We start from the raw sequence: 19,257 nt of genomic DNA on the forward strand, positions 1-19,257 counted from the left end.
AAAACATGTTAAATTATTGTATAGTTTAAATTATAATATATATTGCACTTCTGTTTTGAATGTGGCAAATATTTACATTAATCAACTTAAAAACTTTTAAACATTGTTTCTGTATTCAAAAAGGAAGTTTAAAATTTGATTAAGTATTCCTCAGGTTAAAAGAATCAGAACAGGTTCTATTTTAGGACAACTTTCAGAACCAACAGAATTTCAGCAAGATTGTTAAGTACACTTATTTTTAGAGGTTTAGGGATTGCTGATCAGTAGAATTGCATTACCTTTCTCCTAGACTCTCACAGTCATCTTCAACAGAAGTAGCACAGTTTTAGTATAACTGAGCTTTCCAGAAAAGGCAACTACAAAATAATAAGTCTATTGCACTATTTTTGTTGATGTTGTTCAGATCTTTTTAAACAGTTGTCCACCGTTGTAGAAAATTATACTATTGATGGCAATGTTACTTGTGTATTAGTGTACCTATGCACTAGTTACTTGGCATTAGAACTGCCAATTTAATGCAACACACCAATATCTGTCTGCATTTCTAATTGTTGGATTCCAAGTGAGTCGGCTTACATAGGAGCATCTGAATGCTTCGTTGTGATAATGCATTTGTGTATTAAAACAAATTATTTTATTATAACTTTATTTTCTTCTATTTCTCTTCTGCATTACAGTTAAGTGATGTATCAGATCAATCAATTGCATTCATTTATGAGGCAAGTAAGCCATATTGTCTGTGAAGTTCAAGTAGTAAAATTTTTTTAAAAAGAGTTGTGTCTGATAAGGCTGAAAATCACTGGCCAAGGAGATTCAAAGAAGGTCATATTAGTCAATTTTATTTTTCAAACTATTGTACATTCCCCCAAGGATCTAATTTACCATACACATTGAATTTGCTGCGAGAAGTTAAACATGATTCACATTACAATAGATATAATGAATATTGAATGAATAACAAATGAAAGTAGTACTCAGGGTTGCAGAAGGATGAATTTTGCTCCTGGAAATAAGAATCAGTGAATATAAGACAGTTATTAAGTGCATCAAAATTTTAAAGCTCCGAGAAAGCAAAATGATAACTAAGAAAATAAGAGTGAATTACAGGGGAAAATGATATATGAAGTTGTGAAAATGTGGTGAGTTAGAATGCCAAAGATACATCGTGTGTGTGTGTTTGTGTGCCTCTGTGTGTCTGCGTGTGGGTTTGCCTGAACTTAGGAAAATTAGATTGGTGAGTCATTCTTTGTATCTACTACAGCAGGAAAAAAAATGATCCTACCATGAAGAAAAAGAATTAGAAGTAACTTCTGTAACTCCATTACATCATTCATGTAAGGACTATGAATTCACAACTAGTGTGAGTAATATCATGATTTTTTTTTCAATAAGAGCTCCGGAAAACAGAGCTTGCTCTCAGTTTCTGGTAGTGAAAGTAAATTTTCTATTCCATCTTGTTTTTTTTTCATTGGAAAAGAACAAGAAGTGATGATGTTCTAGGGTGTAACTTTGGTTTTGGGTAGAGAAAAAAAAAAAACAGTAAAATACAAATAATATGTCAGTGATGCAGAATAAGGTGCTGAGGCTAAAGCTGTGATACGGATGTTATGCTGACTTCCAGATAAAGGAAAGAGTTCAGATTCCAGCTAAGGGTTGATTCTGGAAGAGAGTGATTCATGACTAATGGCCTTTCATTTATCAAAATACTGAAGTGCAAGCTGTTAGTAGGACAGATAGCAGAAAGCTCAAAAGGACTACATGATTAAAATTCTTGTAGTGTATCCAAGGACATGAATGATGAGAATGCATATTTCAAAGAATGAAATTGTCTATAAGTTTTATTTTCCTTATATAATCTGCTGATAATAAATGACATGATGGGACACAGTTTATTTTATTAAACTATGTTGTTGTGTTATGACTGAACAAGGGAGTCGGAAAACTCCAATGTATACATGCGCACACATTTATTCAATCTGCTGATCTGCAGTGTGGAAGCACATACTGAGGGAAAATGTCTGCATCCAAAGACATCCAAACAGCAGCAACACCTATCATTTGTTAGTATCTACAGTGTACAGTGGGCTTCACACACTATATCTCACATAATTCTGAAAAGTTGGAATTCAGACACTCCTCTATTTTAATCTGACGCCTATGGTCTTTTTTCTTTTATGAAAAGGGCATATCTGCACAAGAATTCCAGAGTTGTCAAATCTTATATCTTAAGCAACTGAAAGGATCTAATTAAAGGATCAAACTGCAAGATAAAATTTGTCAGAATATGCACTTACAATACTTTGCTTTAAAATAAAATACTCCCAGTGAGAAACATATGTTCTTAGCCTGGCTCATATATGGAATTTCATAAAAATGTAATGAAAGAATGGAAGAACAAATGAAGAATCCATAAAAAGAACACTTAGTTGCATAATGTACTTACTGCTATATCATCTGTATACTTTGAATATTTAAAGAAGCATACATGTGAGTACTTGGTATACATATTATTATATATCCAAACACACAATCAACATTTTTTTAAAATTCTTCAAATAACTATATTTAAAAAATACTTTCTAATGTATAAAAATATAATATCACTATTGTATATCTGAAGTTTACATATTAATTATAACTCAAAGAAAAAATAGCAGTAGTACAGTATGTCAGAGGCCTTAAATCCCTTCTAATTTCTTCAAACTTCCATGAAACCGATTTCATAGCCTAGTAACTTTATTTTCATACATTATAATCACAATCTGCCTCAAACCACATATGGAATTAAAAACAGAACAAAACCAGCAAGCAAACAAAAAACCCGCTTTCTTACATTATTTATAGATGGGGGAGAGAAAATGGCAAGAATGTCTTTGTTGGCATCCCCTCACACAACCCTTTATACTTAACTCATATTAGCAATTGACCCTACAATGAAATTAATAAGGTATTTCTTTATGGTTCCCATAATTTGCATTCCTTCATTTTTCATTCTGTATCATCAGGTCCAACATTTTTTCTTGAATTTTTACGTGCATTATAGACAGGGTGTCCTAGTTAACACTACTTCTGTCTGCAAATTCAGAATGGTATTGTTGCTGTTGTCCAGAAATTACAATATATGGTCATAACTCTTAATTTGGTTTAAACCAGGATTTCTGAAAACTTTACCTAGGTCATCATGACATGGAAATGCAGGATCAGAAGTGCCAAGTATTGGGCAAGAAAGTATTTATTAGAGTACACATGACCATATTGACTTTTTTATGAAAATTACAAAATAGGGACCATCATAATCCCTAAAAGGCCAGTTTCTGTATATGTTCCTAATAATTTATTTTTATTCCAATGATTATTAGAGAACTTATTCTCAGCTAATAATCTCCTGTGTGATCTCCCAGTGAAATTATAGTTTATTGAGTTGAATTGAATTGAATTATTGATGTATCCTATACATTTTCTGACTTTGATTTTGGGGGCCAATTTTTTTTCTCTACTTAAAGAGCCTCCTTTTACCACCACCACCTTTCCAACATTTCTGGGTTTAGAGAATTAGCTTTTTCTCTCCCCTACAAAGCAATAGAACATTAAATGTATACTAGTTGAGTTACTGGAGCTTAAAGCTCTGTAAGATTGAGGTACACTCCATTGCCCATTCCATTCTTCATAAGGCCAATTATCTAGAAAAATAAAATGCCTAACAAAGGTTATGGGCATATGATTAGCTCATGTTGCGGGTGATCTTTCCTTTTGTTCATTGGTTGATGACTCAAGATTTTTTTTTTTTTTTGCGGTACACGGGCCTCTCACTCTTGTGGCCTCTCCCGTTGCAGAGCACAGGCTCCAGACGTGCAGGCTCAGCGGCCATGGCTCACGGGCCCAGCCTCTCCACGGCATATGGGATCTTCCCAGACCAGGGCACAAACCCGTGTCCCCTGCATCGGCAGGCGGACTCTCAACCACTGAGCCACCAGGGAAGCCCAGATGACTCAAGAATTTGTATGCTTCTATGTATACGTGTCAAATATCATCCCTAAATATGAGACTCTCAACTTTTTTTCCTAGCTCTTGGGACATCTTGACTACAAAGAGCTATAGTGGAATGACATCAAATTGTTAAACAGAGGCTACAAAAATAAAGGGAAAGGAAATTAAATTTAAATAAATTCAAACCAGAGAGGAAAAAAAGATCTAGAGTATGAAATTTTCTAGTTGGAATACAAAGACATATGACATATAAAAATATTAAAATGAACCCTGCAAGGTTGGCTTGGTTTCTTATTAATTACCAGGACGTATTTCACTTAGCACTGCCCATGTTGCAAATGCCACATATGCATATCTCTTCACAGTGATATTGCTTATGAATTGAAGACAATATGACTCCTTCTCCATCTCTATTTCTCTGTTTTCCTCGTATCCACCACATGCTACTTCCATACCTAAACCTACTCAGACATTTTGAAAATTTCCCTTTCAGAGAGGAAAGTAAGTGGTGGCTTTAGTTTAGTCATGATTACTTTTTCGGAAATCTTTCCAATTTAGAAACCAGAAAATTGTTCATGATTTTTTAGTTTAAAAGCTGAACAGCACTTTAATAACTTGTGGAAAGGACATTAGAGGGCACTGTAGCTCAACTTTCCATCCAATTAAAAGTCCTGGGTGGAATGGACAGGAAAAAGTGAAGTTCTTGCTTCTCTTTGATACTCTTGTAATGCTTCCTCTTCTAAAGCACTCAAAGAAGAGAAAAGTCGTCTTCAATGGACCCTCTCAACTGTAGAAAAAATGTATACGTTCTGCCTAAGGGTCAGCAGCATGAGGACTTTTTTCTGCTTCTTGGATTTTGCTCTAACCTCGCTTCTGCTCCTCCACACATATCTGTATTAATAGATCCTCAAACAAGTCATAGTTATACAGTCTTAAAAAGTGTCCTTCAGTTTTGACTTCTGTCCCTGGACTTCACATTTCAGCAGGGAGTGGTGGGGGTTGTTTATTAATGAGATATGTTTGGCCCACGAGCTTGTAATCTCTTAGTATCAAAAGGAATTTATTTAATCGTTCCCCTCAAATGATGGAATGTGTAAATGTTAAGCTTGGGTTAAATGGTGCTATTAGCAGATGGCACTGCCACAGACATGTTTTACAGCCTCTGACAAAGCCCTTAAGCCCATGAGCGATCTATAGCAAATCAGTAAATAATGTTTACATGATGTCTTTGAATAGGTCAAAGACGTGAAGATGAGCCATAACCTAGTTAGTACCCAGAGATGATTCTCAGTAAAACTGAGAATCTCAGTAAAGCTGACTATCTGTCACCAGATAGTCACAGACAAATAACAGAATTTTCTTCTGCCCACTTCTCAAGTGCTGACACTTTTCTCTTAAATGTGAAAGGTCATTAGATTGCATTTTAGGAGTTGAAAAGGAGACATTCAGTCAAAGGAAATGATAGCCTAATGTAAGATGTGTCATGCATATATTACTGCTTTGGCTGCCTTCTGCCGGTCCATACGTCACTGATTCCATTTGTACATTATACGTGGTACTAACCCTTGACTGATGAAATCTAAAAGGATGATCCTGAACATAACCTACCTGAAAGAGCACATTTCCTTCCACAGAGATGTTAGATATAATTTTCATCTTCAAAGGCATTTCTTAAGATTATCATATTGGGTTTTCAAAATTCATTTTAGTCAAGTTATATTTAAAAAATAAATTACCAAATAGAAAAAAATATGTTTGCAGACATTGATTTAATGAGATGTTTTTATTCCATGTAAATAAAAATATTATATATAGGGCTTCCCTGGTGGTGCAGTGGTTGAGAGTCCGCCTGCTGATGCAGGGGACACGGGTTCGTGCCCCGGTCTGGGAGGATCCCACATGCCGCAGAGCGGCTGGGCCCGTGGGCCATGACTACTGAGCCTGTGCATCCAGAGCCTGTGCTCCGCAACGGGAGAGGCCACAACAGTGAGAGGCCCGCATACCGCAAAAAAAAAAAAAAAAAAAAAGGTAAAAAATATTATATATATGGAATAAAGATTTAATATAGTATGTACATTTGCTAAATTTAATAATAAAACTAGTATGACTAAAAACAGATATTAGGGCTTCCCTGGAGGCACAGTGGTTAAGAATCCGCCTGCCAATGCAGGGGACACAGGTTCGAGCCCTGGTCCAGGAAGATCCCACATAATGCGGAACAACTAAGCCCGTGCACCGCAACTACTGAGGCACAACTACTGAGTCTGCGCTCTAGACCCCGCGAGCCATAACTACTGAAGCCTGCGTGCCTAGAGCCCGTGCTCCACAACAAGAGAAGCCACCACAGTGAGAAGCCCGTGCACCGCAACGAAGAGTAGTCCCCGCTCGCCTCATCTAGAGAAAGCCCGCGCACAGCAATGGAGACCCAACACAGCCAAAAATAATAAATAAATAAAATAAATTTTTAAAAGCACAGATATTAACTTCATGCTTACCCAAAGATATTCTTTTCCCTAAGAAAATGAAGTAGAGTAGATGACATAATGAAGCTGACCTTTATTATGTTGTTCACAGAGTTCTTTTGTTTAATGTAAAGTTCCACATAAAATCAGTGCTTTACCTTACAACATATACTCCGGGCTAATTGCTATATAATAAGGTGACACCTAGTTAACACACTTGTTATGTATGCACTGTGTATTCTTCTTCAGAGTAGATCTTTTTGGACCAGTTCAACATTATTAAATCACTTAATCTATTTGAGACTGATTAAAACAAAACTCTTGGAGAAGCATCTAAGATATAATGCTTCATATAGTCAAAAATATTTTTGTAATATTCAAATGTAAATCAGAGATTGGGTAATAAAAGGAGAAATGAAAATTCACCTTTTATCCATCTTTAATATGAACTATAGATACTCTGGTAGTTTTTATTAACATTATTATTTTGATTAGCTCCATAGTATGTAATGTGAGTAGTATGACATGATAGAAAGAACATAGGTTCGTGAGTCAAATAGTTCTGAGTTCATCAAATATTAGCTTTTTGATAAATACCTACTTTAATGCTCAAAGGCTCAGTATCATTGTTTGTAAAAACATAAACTATAATTCTGGTGAATATTAAATAGATGCTGAATGTAGAAGATTTCATAGTGTCGCGTTTCAGCAATGATTTAAATAATGTAGCTTTATTTTATATCCTTATAATTATCTGGCTACTTAAAACATAACTTTTTACCACACAATTCCATTAAAATAGTTTCCTAGTCTGCTCACTTTCAAAAATATTACATTTTCAAATATATTTCCACATCGTTTATTCTTTTTCTCACTTGCATAAAGTTAGAAAAATTAGACATATACATTTAAAACTCATCACTGTTACATTTAAACATATATCATTCTAGGTTTTTTTTTCTGTTTTTCACCATTGAGAAAGATGTTTGCTGTGGGTTTGTTGTATATGGCCTTTATTATGTTGAGGTAGGTTCCCTCTATGCCCACTTTCTGGAGAGTTTTTATCATAAATTGGTGTTGAATTTTGTCAAAAGCATCTGTTGAGATGATCATAAGGTTTTTCTTCTTCAGTTTGTTAATATGGTGTATCATATTGATTGATTTGCATGTATTGAAGAATCCTTGCATCCCTGGGATAAATCCCACTTGATCATGGTGTATGATCCTTTTAATGTGTTGTTGGATTCTGTTTGCTAGTATTTTGTTGAGGAGTTTTGCATCTATATTCATCAGTGATATTGGTCTGTAATTTTCTTTTTTTGTAGTATCTTTGTCTGGTTTTGGTATCAGGGTGATGGTGGCCTCATAGAATGAGTTTGGGAGTGTTCCTCCCTCTGCAGTTGTTTGGAAGAGTTTGAGAAGGATGGGTGTTAGCTCTTCTCTAAATGTTTGATAGAATTCACCTGTGAAGACAGCTGGTCCTGGACTTTTGTTTGTTGGTAGATTTTTAATCACAGTTTCAATTTCATTACTTGTGATTGGTCTGTTCATATTTTCTATTTCTTCCTGGTTCAGTTTTGGAAGGTTGTAGCTTCCTAAGAATTTGCTCATTTCTTCCAGGTTGTCCATTTTATTGGCATAGAGTTGCTTGTAGTAGTCTCTTAGGATGCTTTGTATTTCTGTGGTGTCTGTTGTAACTTCTTTTTCATTTCTAATTTTATTGATTTGAGTCCTCTCCCTCTTTTTCTTGATGAGTCTGGCTAATGGTTTATCAATTTTGTTTATCTTCTCAAAGAACCAGCTTTTAGTTTTATTGATCTTTGCTATTGTTTTCTTTGTTTCTGTTTCATTTATTTCTGCTCTGATCTTTATGGTTTCTGTCCTTCTACTAACTTTGGATTTTGTTTGTTGTTCTTTCTCTAGTTCCTTTAGGTATAAGGTTAGGTTGTTTATTTGATTAATCTCCAAAATATATAAACAGCTCATACAGCTCAATATTAAAAAACCAAACAACCCGATCCAAAAATGGGCAGAACGCCTAAATAGACATTTCTCCAAAGAAGACATACAGATGGCCAAGAAGCACATGAAAAGCTGCTCAACATCACTAATTATTAGAGAAATGCAAATCAAAACTACAGTGAGGTATCACCTCACACCGGTTAGAATGGGCATCATCAGAAAATCTACAAACAACAAATGCTGGAGAGGGTGTGCGGAAAAGGGAACGGTCTTGCACTGTTGGTGGGAATGTAAATTGATACAGCCACTATGGAGAACAGTATGGAGGTTCCTTAAAAAACTAAAAATAGAATGACCGTATGACCCAGCAATCCCACTACTGGGCATATACCCAGAGAAAACCATAATTCAGAAAGACACATGCACCCCAATATTCATTGCAGCACTGTTTACAATAGCCAGGACATGGAAGCAACCTAGATGCCCATTGACAGATGAATGGATATAGAAGATGTGGTACATATATACAATGGAATATTACCCAGCCATAAAAAGGAATGAAATTGAGTCATTTGTAGAGACATGGATGGATCTAGAGACTGTCATACAGAGTGAAGTAAGTCACAAAGAGAAAAACAGATATCTTATATTAACGGATATATGTGGAACCTAGAAAAATGGTACAGATGAACCAGTTTACAGGGCAGAAATTGAGACACAGATGTACAGAACAAACGTATGGACACCAAGGAGGGAAAGTGGCAGGGGAGGTGGTGGTGGTGTGGTGAATTGGGAGATTTGGATTGACATATATGCAGTATTATGTATAAGATGGATAACTAATACAGAACCTGCTGTATAAAAAATAAATAAAATAAAAGTCAAAAGGAAAAAAAAGACAAGATGCACTAGACAAGGAGATGTTTTTATTCAGAGTTTTTCAGTAGGGAGAATGTTCATTAACGAGGACTATCTCAAAGAAAAGGAAGGGAGCCTAAGGTTTTGTAATGGCAGGTAAATAAGGAAATTTGAGTAAGAGTGGAGGTGGTCTTATCTAAGTCATTAGGAAAGAGTGGGAGTGGAACCTACCGAAGTTATATTGAGGGTAGGGAGGTTTTTGCAGTTAGCACTTTTCCAGAACACAAAACAGTGGAGAGGTGTCTTAACTATCATTCTTTTCCTGAAGTATAGGACTTGAATAAAATTAAACATTGTTAAGCCTCATCAACATAGGCATAAAAAGAAAGAGCTTGTAAATTCATGGAAATGGGAAAGGCTGATATGGATAATTTTGGTCAAAATAGCTGATCTTCTTAATTCAGCACCAAGATTACAGGAAATCAATGAAATATTTGCTCAGATATTAACTGTGTATTAGTAACTCAACTCACAGCTACAATGCATTAACACAACTGTGGCCAGAATGCATCAGCTAAAGGGTTCAACTGCGGTCCCATTATTATTTAAACTTCAAGTCTATGGTATTAATAATTTCTTCAGGAGGATAGCAGGATTTAGCTCCCATTTCAGAATTTCCATCCCTATCTCGTGTTTCAAGGGAATTATAGAGAAGGGAGAGAGTATGCTAGTTCACATAAAATTAACTGAATCTGTCCAGTGGTTTGCAACCCAATATCACCTGATTCTGCATACCACCGTGCTTTGTCCACAGACCACTTGCCCAGACCACTCCCAGTTATCCCCATAGTCCTAAAACTACCATAACTCTTTCATAGTATTGCTACCAGTATGACACCACTTGTCACATACACAGAATTCGCCCTCAGTTTTTTTCCACAGATCTGAATATACTGAGACACTTAACAAGACCCTACTGAAAGCTCAGGGAAAGTAGAAAAGCATTAACACTGGAGGGTAGCTTCAAACTGTTGAACTGAGGCTAATTCCTCTCTACTGAAGGCCACCCCGCTGAATTGCTGATTCCATTGGTGGTGTTAAATAGTTTGAATATGTTTCCCAGTGGTAGGTCTGGTTCTCTTTCTTGCTTTCTGCTCAAACTCCTCAAGGAAATTTGCCTATAAAGGAGTGTCATAAGGGGTGTTTCTTTTATGAAAACAACTGTCAGAATTAAATAGTTAATTCAATCAAATCAGGTGTGGCATATTTAAAGCTGTTACTGGTCAATTACTCTGATATAATCCATATGGAATCTGTATGGCTCAACTTTCTATTTTCACCTTGCCCATTTCAGGGTTATATGAACCTATATCAATTTGGATATATGAAGGTAGTAAAGTATCACAACTTCAAAATCAGTGGCTAAACATAATATTTATGTCTCACTTAAATCACATGTCCTTTGAGGTCACCTCAGAATTCTGTTGTACATCCTCCTCATTGTGAGACCCATGCTGATGGAATTATCATCAACCAGAACAATGTTAATCTCCGGAGGGAGAGAGAATGAAAAATCTCCTAAAATTTTCACCCAGAAAAGACACATGTCAATTTTGTTTACATTGAATTGACCAAAACAAGGCACCACTAATCTGATGGGTCTGTCAGAGGAAAACTTGCACTGGACAAGATAGGCCAGGATGACTTTATTCAAGGCTATTGCACAGGGGAGAGGGGCCAGACCTCAGTGCGAGCTCAACTCTACTAAAACAAAGGACTTGAGAATTTTTAAGAACTGGAGTTGGGGGATCTTGATCTTTACCACAAAGAAAAGTAAACTTTCTCTTTTCTTGGTGACAGGAGATTGTTTTACAACACGCAGCAAGGCACCTACCAAGATTAGGCTCCTATTCTTCCACAGGAACTGGGAGATAGGGGTGTTATCTTCCTTGATGACTACATTTCAAAGGCATTATTCTCAGGTCTTTGATAAAGACATTCCTGGGTTGTAACACTGAAAGAAGCTTTTAAAAATTTACATCTCAAAGGAGCAGAGAGAGAACTTACATATTTCCTACAGTAAATGCTCCCTAAGAATAGGGAGATCAGGGACATAGAGGCAGGAAGGAGCCTGTCTAAAGTTTAGTCAAGCTGAGGGGAATGTCTCGGTCAGGTCAGAGAACTCCATATCTCCTGTGGCTCTGAGAGCTGAATTGGAACTTTTAGGTGGACAATGTCAGTGGCTACCACCAACAAAACCTTTTCACTGTTAGTGATTCTCCTTCTGTGAGGTTATATTGAGCCTCTTTTAAGTTCCCATCCCTGCCATTGCTAGTGGAGGACTTTTTTGCCTTCAGTGGGAAAAAGCTACTGAAAGGTAGGGTACTGTATCCACATGGCTCTCTAGTCAATCTGCCTACTTACTGGCAGAAAGCTAGTGAGCCTTTCCTCCATTGGTTGCACTGAGTGTAGAAGCCTTGATAAATTTGACCTGGAGTCACTTGGCTCTCTGTCACGGACACTCAGCTGAAAGCCAGCCACCACAAGTTTTTCTTCTTATTGAAGAAATGATTCACAGACTCTAATTTGATGCCTCAGGAGAACAGACCCACCCCTGCAAACAACATCCAAACACCTCTGCTGTCATGACAAAGAGAATCCCTGGAATCATTTATGCCAGATCCTGTGCAAATGTCACAACCTCTTCCTGGACAGTTTTAATCCAATCCCACTCTACCACCTTTAATTACCCCCTACTTTTTGTTTTTTTTTAACATCTTTATTGGAGTGTAATTGCTTTACAATGGTGTGTTAGTTTCTGCTTTATAGCAAAGTGAATCAGTTATACATATATATATATGTTCCCATATCTCTTCCCTCTTTCGTCTCCCTCCCTCCCACCCTCCCTATCCCACCCCTCTAGGTGGTCACAAAGCACCGAGCTGATCTCTCTGTGCTATGCGGCTGCTTCCCACTAGCTATCTACCTTACGTTTGGTAGTGTATATATGTCCATGCCACTCTCTCACTTTGTCACAGCTTACCCTTCTCCCTCCCCATATCCTCAAGTCCATACTCTAGTAGGTCTGTATCTATTCCTGTCTTACCCCTAGGCTCTTCATGACATTTTTTTTTCTTAAATTCCGTATATATGTGTTAGCATATGGTATTTGTCTCTCTCTTTCTGACTTACTTCACTCTGTATGACAGACTCTAGGTCTATCCACCTCATTACCAAACAGACTCTAATTTTCATTCTTAACCCCATAAATCCCAGCAAGTAGAAGGCATTCATGGGCTAGTCACGGTGCTAAAAGTTAACAGAACTTGTCAGCTCTGTCTACAGTTATGCAAATCTGACTCTGGAACTGACTCTGAACTGGTAAGAGATCTGTCATTCAGCCAGCTATAGACCAAATTGTGTCCTCCTGCAACTAACCCCCAATGTGATGGTATTTGAAGATGGGGCCTTTGGGAGGTAACTAGATTTAGATGAGCTCATGAAAGTGGGGTCCTCATAATGGGATTAATGCCCTAATAAGAAGAGACACCAGAGGGCTCTCGCTCTCTCTCTCTCTCTCTCCCTCTCCCCCTCCCCCCACACACCCCTTTCTTTCTGCCACGTGAGAACATAGCAAGAAAGCTGCCATCTACAATCCAGGAAGAGAGTCCTTACCAGATACTGTTCTGTTGGCAACTTGATCTCAGACATCTGCCTTCCGACTCTCTGCCTAATTAAGCAAATTGTGGCATGTCCACCACAACATAGACTGCCATCAATCTGATGAATGAGGAATGCTCCCTTTTTTTGGGTGTCTCTTATCCCAACTTCCAGAAGAGCTGGAGTCTAAAATTTACCTTAACTATCCTTTCCCTGAGGATACCTCAGCCCACCCTGCCCTGCCTTTATCGTGCCAAATGTGATGTAACCAGAACACTATTCTTAGAATTATTCTGAGTCATTATGCTGACAATATCCTTATCTGATGGTAATCAAAATTTTTGGTCTCTAATGCCCTTCTCATCTTTATCTTCTGCCTGGCAGGTAGAGATTAGCTTCTTATGCAACCATAGGGCCAACATGGTGCCATGAGTTCAGGTCCTTCATTATGAAATTTAATTGCTTATCCAGGCATCATATTACACCCATCCTTCAGGTCACATGTAAGTCCCTGAGTGGGGGGGAATGCAATAAACAAGAAGCACTAGAGAATAGCAAAGATAGCTCTCAGGACCATCAAAAAGAAAAAAAAAGAAAAAAGAAAGAAAAAGAAAACCACTGTTGTGCTTAAGGTTGGAAATGTCAGATGAGTTTTGTTTTTGTTTTGTTTTGTTTTGTTTTTTTCTGTGATCACGCAGAGGAGAGAGAACAGAGCAGGATACAGTTTCCCCTGATCAGATTTCCAATCTCTAGGCAATAGAAGGTTTGCATATTTTCTTTGAGCATTTCACTTTAATATCTTCATTTCCTTGAGAAAAAACTAGTATATTATGCAAGTGCTTTGAAATTTATGCAAATTTGCCCTGAAATTTTAATTCTGTTTCTTAGGAATTAAAGAAAAAGGGGGTGGCATTTCCTCCTTCTCCTCAGTCTACCCAAGATTTTCACAGAGTAATAGAAGAAATCTCTTTCATTAAAAAAAAATCATTCAGACAAGCCATCCCTAACTTCTTCAGGTAGCAGATCTGGAGAGTTTTAGAAATCACTTCACATCAGACAACATTCACATTGAATCAACCAAGACTTTTCTACTGTTTACATCTGAATTTTAATCAAACTATATTTTGAGTGATTAAGCTCTATTTACATGAGGGGAAAAATGTTTTTAGAGGGAAACTGTCTCTATCTCTTAATATTTAAAATGTACCTACCTGCACCCTAACAAATCATCTCTGGGAACTTATTTTAGAGGAATTCTAAAACCGGAAATATTGAAAGGTAACACTGGAATATTGATTTATTATTGTGCACTAAACACTGTTCCATTCACTTAACACTAACTCACTTCAACTAATCCATACTTCTCAGGTGTTTTTTTCACAACCCATATTTTAACCACCACACCTTTCTATTCCTCAAGTGTAAAATTAGAGTGCATGTTTAAGAGTTCAAAGACAACACAACAACATTACTTGGAAATGATGCTATCATAGTTATTAACTGAAACAATAAGCTCGAAAATGGAAAATCCAATCTTCCTTTGCACATTCATAACAAAAAAAGGTGATAATTTTCTCACTCACTTTTAGAAATAAAGCTAATAAGAAAGAGGGCAGTCTACACAGCAATGTAGGCAGAAAGATACATGGGATTTATAACTCAGAATCTAAGGTCTCAAGTCCTAAGAATATCTTTCCTTTCTGAGATAAACTTTGACACCCCTTGTAATGGTTAATTTTGTGTGTCAACTTAAGTGGGCCACAGAGTGCCCAGATATTTGGTTAAACATTATCCTGAATATGTCTGTGAAGGATTTTATGCAGGATTTGAATCTGCAGATTGAATAAAGCAGGTTGTCCTCCTCACTGTGGGTGGGCTCATCCAATCTACTGAAGGCTTGAGTAGAAAAAAAGTCAGAGTTAAGCAAGAATTTGCTTTTTCTGCCTGTCTTCCTTTTGAGACATTTGTCTTTTTTGTCTTTGGATTGAGATTCACATTGGAACTTACATCATAGGCTCTTCAACTTTTCAGGCCTTTGGATGTGGACTGAAACAAAACCACTGGCTCTCCTGAGTCTCCAAAAGATCTTGGGACTTCTCAGCCTTTATAACCAGTTTGTAATAATACATCTCTATCACTATCCTTTATCTGACAATTGTATCCCAGTTGCTTTGTGACCTCAGGAGCTCACCATTGTAATGTGAAATTGGCCCCAGTTCTTGGAGAGCCAAGAGACCTTTAAGAAAGAGGCAGACCACTCTACTTTGGTAAGTGGCAGGTGTAATAAGTAAGGGCCCTTACTTACAAGACTTGTCTTGGGTGGCTGCAAGACGACTAGATCTCTGCGCTGGCTCGTGAGAACTTTAAAAGTTTCTATAAGTTTCTATAAATCACTACATTACTATCTGAAGCCTGTATTCTTGGGGCAACTTCAAGGAGCAGGGGAGGCAAGCAGAATGCACATTCTGAGGGGGTGAGAGGACTCTAATAGCATGGGTCCAGTTCACCAGTCAAACCAGTGGTCACGTCTTCTAGATGACCTCCCCCAACAGCCATCCTCATCCTCATCTCCAGATGGGTAGATTTCATAAAAGACAAATGTATTGAGTTAAGCCACTGAAATTTTGGAATTATTTGCAGTTGCATTTTACCTAGGCTATCTTGACTAACTACAGTATGTGCATTACTCTGTTCTATATCTTGCTCCAGGAATTAAGTTTTCCTTGTGCATCTGGTAACCTTTCTTACAGATTTATATGCAGTCCATTCATGCTTTTAAAGTAGAGTGAAAACTTTTATATCAAATACAAAAAAAAAAGAAGCTTCTTGTGCCTTTCGCTTCTCAGAATGTACCTATGGATTCCATTTCAATGTAAATAATATCTTTGCATATGGAAGAAATGCTGTTTCTAATCTGTGGGTGACAAATGGATACTGCAAAAGATTACTGATGCAGGCACTCTAGGGATGGAAATAGGATACACAACAAATACTAGCAACAACAGACAGAAAATAGAGGCTGAGACCAACAAGTGGGGACCTCGCCCAAGTATAACTTAAATATATGTTGAATAAATGGGAAAGACTGGTTCAACCGAGAGAAACAATTAGAACTATGAAAATTTACTCAACTTTGAGTCTCTAATCTGTTAATAGCATGTCCCCTGCCTCCTGATTTTTAGCATACAAGTCAGATGGTAGCATCCGACCCTCCTTTGTGTTACTTTGTATTTCTAATACTAAAGAGTATTAAAAACATAATTCTCATCTAACTTCTTTCCGTGAATTTGGGAAGCAAAGTTCTTCCTGAAAATCTGAAACTTGGCCTCTGTTAGTTTTTTCCCATTTAACAGAGGCAAAATTTTGTATTCTTTCCACTCAACAAAATTATTTCCTCCAACTGGGCAAGTAAACAACATATTCCAAGGCAGAGGAAAACTTAAGACTTTATCAAATTTTACAAATTTTTTAAAACATGTGGGATAATAAATTCTCAGAATCAAACACATTCCTAATAATTACTAAATTTAATTATCCTGTCCAATAAACTACTTATTAAATTATAATGTCTTTCAAATGTTATAATTTTGTGATAACTCTTAGGCTGACATTCTATTCTTTAGGAAATTAGTTTAAATAGTTTTTCACATAAATGAAGGATATGGAGAGAAAGTGATGTAGTGTCTAAAATAGGAATCACAGAGGGGATCATTTACTCTTCAATTCTCAACATTCTTGCATTTTAAGTCTTCTCACAAGTGTGCAAAAGAGACTTGTGAGTTCCCTTGATGTAGAAACAATTATTTCATCAGAACAAGCTCTGTTTGGACTAACTTTAGGTTGCTGATATATTACTAAACCCTTAAAATTAATAAATCTTAGCCTAGTGAAGTGATACATTGTTTTTCAGACTGAACATACAGAAGCATATGTATTCAAAGCAAGAGACAATTCTTTTGAACCTTGGTTGTGAGGGCAGTAGAGAGGTACTAGCTTGAGAGGATATGAGTTTATGGTAAGATATTCATTATATAGGAGACTATTCTGCATGTTTAATTGCTAAGGAGGACGATTCAAGACCAGGTTCTGGCACATATTTGGTGCTCAGTATTCAATAAAGAGATTATTGAACTAATGAATAAATAGTAGAGACAAATGATATAAAAACATGGAATTGATCATATGAAAATCTTGAGAAGGGAGCATGAAGGTGAAGCAGAATAGGTGGGAGATTGTCCTTAGATACTAAGAGGGCAACCTCCTCTCTTTTGACAAGAGAGATAAGGAGTCTCTTTGTTGATCAGTATTATGATAATTAGTTTTTGTAGAAACACTTTGTAAATGAGGTCACCCTGCTAGAACTGATACTGAGATTGGTAATATGTGGGGTAATATGCGCTGAGAGATACTACAAAGAAAAAAACAGACCGTGGAGATATGAGAAGAGAAGTTTGAAGATTTAAAATGCGTCTTACGTGTGTGTAAGAAATGGTTGAGTAAGCTGAGTTAGGGAAGCATGGAAACATTGTGAGAAAATTAGTGTGAGCTTAGAGTGTGTAAGCAATTGTAATGTTTAGTGTCATCAGTGAACCTAATCCACCTATTTGTGTGCCTTTTTTATTAAACTTTTATTTTACTGAATGAAAGATTCTTTAAATTCTATACTGCTTTACAATTTTCATAAATTTCACACACGTGATTTTATATAATTCCATAATAACCCTTTTTTTAATCCCCTATTCCTATATTGCCCCTCCCCCTTTTATCTCCCCATGGGTAACCACTAGTTTGTTCTCTATATCTGCGAGTCGTCTTTTTTGTTTTATTCAGTAGTTTGTTGTATTTTTTAGATTCCACATATGTAATATCATACAGTATTTGTCTTTATCTGTCTGACTTATTTCACTTAGCATAATGCCCTCCAAGTCCAGCCATGTTGCTGCAAATGGCAAAATTTCATACTTTTTTATGGCTGAGTAGTATTCCATTGTATGTACATGTGTGTGTGTGTGTGTGTGTGTATAAAACATCTTTATCCATTCGTCTGTTGATGGACACCGAGATTGCTTTCATACCATGGCAATTGTAAATAATGCTGCTATGAACATTGGGGTGCATGTACCTTTTCAAATTAGTGTTTCTGGGTTTTTTTCACATATATACCCAGGAGTGGAATTGCTGGGTCATATGGTAGTTCTATTTTTAGTTTTTTGAGAAATCTCCAGATTGTTTTCCACAGTGGCTGCACCAATTTACATTCCCATCAACATTGTAGGAGAGTTCTCTTTTCTCCACATCTCTGGCAACATTTGTTATTTGTGTTCTTTTTGATGATGGCTATTCTGACAGGTGTGAGGTGATATCTCATAGTGGTTTTGATTTGAATTTCCCTGATGATTAGCAGTGCTGAGTGTCTTTTCATGTGCCTGTTGGCCATCTGCACTTCTGCTTTCTAAAAATATCTGTTCAGTTCTTCTGCCCATTTATTAATTGCGTTGTTTGGTTTTTTGATGTTGAGTTGTATGAGCTGTTTATATATGTTGAATTTTAACCCCTTATCAGTCATATAATTTACAAATATCTTCTCCCATTCAGTAGGTTGGCTTTTCATTTTGTCTATTGTTTCCTTTGCTTTATAACAGCTTTTAAGTTTAGTTAGGTCCCATTTGTTTATTTTTGCTTTTGTCTCCTTTCCTTTAGGAGATGGATCCAAAAAATATTCGTGCAATTTATGTCAAAAAGTGTTCTGTGTTTTCCTCTAGGAGTTTTATAGTATCCAGTCTTACATTTAAGTCTTTAACCCATTTTGAGTTTATTTTTGTATATGGTGTGAAAGAATGTTCTAATTTCATTCTTTTATGAGTACTGGTCTAGTTTTCCCAGCACCACTTATTGAAGAGACTGTCTTTCCTCCATTGTATATTCTTGCCTCCTTTGTCATAGACTGATTGACCATAAGTGTGTGGGTTTATTTCTGTTGTTTCTTTGATCTGTGTGTCTATTTTTGTGCCAGTACCATACTATTTTGATTACAACAGCTTTGTAGTATAGTCTGAAGTCAGGGAGCCTGATTCCTCCAGCTCCATTTTTCTTTCTCAAGATTGTTTTGACTATTTGGGGTCTTTTGTGTTTCCATATACATTTTGAAATTATTTGTTCTAGTTCTGTGAAAAATGCCCTTGGTAATTTGATGGGGATTTTTTGAATCTGTAGATTCCCTTGGGTAGTATGGCCATTTTAACAATATTAATTCTTCCAATCCAAGAACTGGTGTATCTTTCCATCTGTTTGTGTCCTCTTCAGTTTATTTTATCAATGTCATAGTTTT

This window comes from Globicephala melas, chromosome 6, assembly GCF_963455315.2.
Source record: "Globicephala melas chromosome 6, mGloMel1.2, whole genome shotgun sequence".
Lineage (NCBI taxonomy): Eukaryota > Metazoa > Chordata > Mammalia > Artiodactyla > Delphinidae > Globicephala > Globicephala melas.